Source organism: Coregonus lavaretus (assembly GCF_964263955.1).
Source record: "Coregonus lavaretus genome assembly, contig: HAP1_SCAFFOLD_6929, whole genome shotgun sequence".
NCBI lineage: Eukaryota > Metazoa > Chordata > Actinopteri > Salmoniformes > Salmonidae > Coregonus > Coregonus lavaretus.
The window spans coordinates 4,271-8,999 of record NW_028161211.1 but is presented as its reverse complement, the minus strand read 5'-3'; the positions used below and the strand labels follow the sequence as shown (position 1 = coordinate 8,999).

At 42.2% G+C, this 4,729-nt stretch overlaps 1 long non-coding RNA gene across 1 annotated transcript; it reads right to left on the bottom strand.

Annotated features, from left to right (window-relative positions):
- Positions 1–2,813: 2,813 nt before the first annotated feature.
- Positions 2,814–4,479, bottom strand: LOC311121016. The gene is made up of 2 exons (XR_014612223.1): positions 4,424–4,479; positions 2,814–4,187 (listed from the first exon to the last, which is right to left on the bottom strand). It is a non-coding gene; the product is annotated as an uncharacterized lncRNA (long non-coding RNA).
- Positions 4,480–4,729: the final 250 nt, after the last annotated feature.

Here is a 4,729-nt window from a genome sequence, read left to right as displayed (position 1 = left end):
TTTTGCTATACATTCAAAACAGCAGTATAATGTGAATTTTTTTTATGGGCATTTAAAAATGACAGAAAATCTTTTCCAAAATGGTCTCAAATGAGCTGTACTCTCAGGCCCATGGGAGAAAGGGTTTTACTAGGCAGGGAGTGTAGAACAAGATGCATGGAGCTCCAGAGGTCACAAGGTCAATGTGGGCCTGCATGGATGTCAGCAGGGCATGAGGGAGAAGGCCCAAGTGAATAGGTGTGTCTGTGTGAGTGTGTGTGTGAGTGATGTATGTTGTTAAACTATGGAATTAATTGTACAGCATTGGATTGGTGTTGGCATGGGGTAGAGGGAGTTTACATATACCAGTAATTTCCTTTTAAATCCATGAAGGGAAGTGGACAAGTTCACACTTAGAAAGGAGATAATAGTTCCACACCTCATGTGTCCTGATAACTACAGGAATGGAACCATATTGAGGTTGGCTGCTTTCTATACAGTTTGATGAGAGAGAGAGAGAGAGAGAGAGAGAGAGAGAGAGAGAGAGAGAGAGAGAGAGAGAGAGAGAGAGAGAGAGAGAGAGAGAGAGAGAGAGAGAGAGAGAGAGAGAGAGAGAGAGAGAGAGAGAGAGAGAGAGAGAGAGAGAGAGAGAGAGAGAGAGAGAGAGAGAGAGAGAGAGAGAGAGAGAGAGAGAGAGAGAGAGAGAGAGAGAGAGAGAGAGGACATCAGGTAAAGTTCTGGAGATGAGGGAATATGTGTGCAGAAAGAAACCCTCCAGTATGGTTAGGCCCAGTATGGACTATCAATACAAGTGACCATTTAGAATGTGACCCAGTTCAATGGGTCTTAACAGAACTGGGGGATGTCAGCCATGAAGTTGTCTAAACACAACTGGAATATAATTTGTTTGTGATTCATTGTTAATGGATTTTCCATTAGGAACACAGGGGGAAAACCTAACACAACAACACACATAACACACAACCAATAAAAACAAAGGGGGAGGAAACCACTAAAGTCATTACCATATTGTCATTTTCTAACGACAGGGAGAAAACATGTAAAATCTAGAAGAACTATAGGTAACACACTACGCTGTGAAGGATTGAAATCCTGCAGCGCCTGCAAGGTCCCCCTGCTCAAGAAAGCACATATACATGCCCGTCTGAAGTTTGCCAATGAACATCTGAATGATTCAGAGGAGAACTGGGTGAAAGTGTTGTGGTCATATGAGACCAAAATGGAGCTCTTTGGCATCAACTCAACTCGCCGTGTTTGGAGGAGGAATGCTGCCTATGACCCCAAGAACACCATCCCCACCGTCAAACATGGAGGTGGAAACATTATGCTTTGGGGGTGTTTTTCTGCTAAGGGGACAGGACAACTTCACCGCATCAAAGGGACGATGGACGGGGCCATGTACCGTCAAATCTTGGGTGAGAACCTCCTTCCCTCAGCCAGGGCATTGAAAATGGGTCGTGGGTGGGTATTCCAGCATGACAATGACCCAAAACACATGGCCAAGGCAACAAAGGAGTGGCTCAAGAATAAGCACATTAAGGTCCTGGAGTGGCCTACCCAGTCTCCAGACCTTAATCCCATAGAAAATCTGTGGAGGGAGCTGAAGGTTAGAGTTGCCAAACGTCAGCCTCGAAACCTTAATGACTTGGAGAAGATCTGCAAAGAGGAGTGGGAAAAAATCCCTCCTGAGATGTGTGCAAACCTGGTGGCCAACTACAAGAAACGTCTGACCTCTGATTGCCAACAAGGGTTTTGCCACCAAGTACTAAGTCATGTTTTGCAGAGGGGTCAAATACTTATTTCCCTCATTAAAATGCAAATCAATTTATAACAATTAATAATTGTTTTGTTGTTATTCTGTCTCTCACTGTTCAAATAAACCTACCATTAAAATTATAGACTGATCATTTCTTTGTCAGTTTGCAAACGTACAAAATCAGCAGGATATCAAATACTTATTTCCCTCACTGTAACATTCCAGTATAATATTCTAATGAGGCAACCACTAACATTACAGTATGATATTCTAATATTCTAATGCCAGTGAGCAAATCTCCAATCTCCACCCTATTCCCTATGTAGTGCACTACTTTAGATCTGGTCAGAAGTAGCCTAGTGCACTACGTAGGGAACAGGGTGTCATTTGTGCCAGAGTCAGTAACTCCCCTGGGTATGAATTGTCTCTCTATCTTATCTGTCTTCTATATGATGTTCTCCTCTCCTCCTCTCTTCTCTCCTCTATTCACTCTATTCTATCATCCACACCACATGCCAGCTTCAACACAATCCATTTACAAGTTAAAGACACACCTTGGAATAAATAGCAAAACTACTACTAGATGTATTTTTTATTTCCCATCACCATGAATCATATTTAATAACTGACCAGTAGCAGACCTAACTTCATCTGTTCCTGACTCTAGATAGTGGTTTAAAAAGACCATCAATCTCCAATGATATTAAAGTACAATTCTGAACATTACTGATATTAAAATGTGTAAGTCGCTCTGGATAAGAGTGTCGGCTAAATTACGTAAATGTAAATATACTGAGTGGCAAGTCAAGATATCTGCTGGTTTTATTGTTTGGTTAATAGCACCTGCTGGACAGGTTTAATGTTGCTTGACTGAGCAGTACGGGAAAATAAAAGATGCCAAATTTAGGGTCGGTTTCCCGGACATCGCCATTGAACATGCTTTTTAGTCTAGGACTAGGCTTCATCTGTGTCCGGGAAACCGGCCCATATAGTTCAATTAGCAAGTAAGTAACACTACCTGTTCCATGATACTGAGGAAAATGACAATGAGACAGAGAACCAATTGGGAAAACATTTCAATGGTTCTGAATGACAACCAACATACATTAACAGCAAACATCATGATTAATGTAAATGTAGCCAATTAAAACATTGCATTTGATAAAAATACGTTATTACGTTTTACTTACACTCTGAAGATTAAATCAGTCAGACAAAAATAATTGTACAGAAAAATTCAGCATTTTTATCTGCGGACCATCACCACCAGCATAACTAGTATCTATGTGGACACTACAACAGTTTAACCAGCTCAGCAATAGACTACACCAGCATGACTAGTATCTATGTGGACCCTACTACAGTTTAACCAGCTCAGATATAGACTACACCAGCATGACTAGTATCTATGTGGACCCTACTACAGTTTAACCAGCTCAGCTATAGACTACACCAGCATGACTAGTATCTATGTGGACCCTACTACAGTTTAACCAGCTCAGCTATAGACTACACCAGCATGACTAGTATCTATGTGGACCCTACTACAGTTTAACCAGCTCAGCTATAGACTACACCAGCATGACTAGTATCTATGTGGACCCTACTACAGTTTAACCAGCTCAGCTATAGACTACACCAGCATGACTAGTATCTATGTGGACCCTACTACAGTTTAACCAGCTCAGCTATAGACTACACCAGCATGACTAGTATCTATGTGGACCCTACTACAGTTTAACCAGCTCAGCTATAGACTACACCAGCATGACTAGTATCTATGTGGACCCTACTACAGTTTAACCAGCTCAGCTATAGACTACACCAGCATGACTAGTATCTATGTGGACCCTACTACAGTTTAACCAGCTCAGCTATAGACTACACCAGCATGACTAGTATCTATGTGGACCCTACTACAGTTTAACCAGCTCAGCAGTACCATTATAGAGCCCAAACCCAGGATAGAGGGGCTGAGTGAATGTGGTCTGGACTCTGTGGAGGAGGGTCATTGTGTCAGAGACACTGTAGAAGGACAGAGTACCTGCCTTGTGATCCAGGTACACTCCTACTCTGGAGGACTGAGGGCCTGATACTTTAGTCCAAACATTATTGTGTCTCAACCAATAACCAACTCTACAGCACAGTAAACTCCAGGACTTGTTATTGCGTCCAAATCCACCATCTGTCTCTGTTCTGCTGATGTCTTTATATGAGACTGCTGTATGAACATCCTCCCCACTCCACTCAACCTCCCAGTAACAGCGTCCAGACAGACCCTCTCTACACAGAACCTGCCACCGGTTGGTGAATCTTTCTGGATGAACAGGATATGGTTGGACTTGGTCTGTATAGGTCACCTTTCTGTTCACTTCAGACAGAGAGAGGTCTGTGTGTGCTGTGTTTGGGTCCAGTGTGAGCTGACAGGAATCTGGGAGAAGAGCAGAGCAGAGACCAATGAGGGGAGTTAGAACAATAAGTGAAGTCAGATACTGTATCTACCCTGTCTTTGATTAGAGCACAGCAGAGATCAAATCAGAGAAATATGAGGAGTCAGATAGATACCCAGTCTTTGATTAGATCTACTATTCCTATATATTTCTAGAGGGATTGTTAGGAGTGTCAGTAAAAAGAGACTGTTAGTTACTTCAGAATAAAGAGACTCACATTGTAAGAACTGTTCTCTGGTCTTGGGCTCTGGAGGCAGTACAACATCCACTATATTCACTACAGACACACAAACACATTCACAGAGAGAGGGAATGGTATCATCATACCATATTCCACATGTATATGACTAGTAGGGAACTTTCAATGGTCTAAAGTTGATGTTCTTATTATTTTCAACACACCTGTAGTGGAGATCTTGGTCCATTCTCCTTTAAGGACGTCTTCTAGTTTCTCTCTCAGTTCAGACACAGTCTTACTCACATCTCCAAAGTACTGAAGAGGACGGACAACGATGCTGGGTAA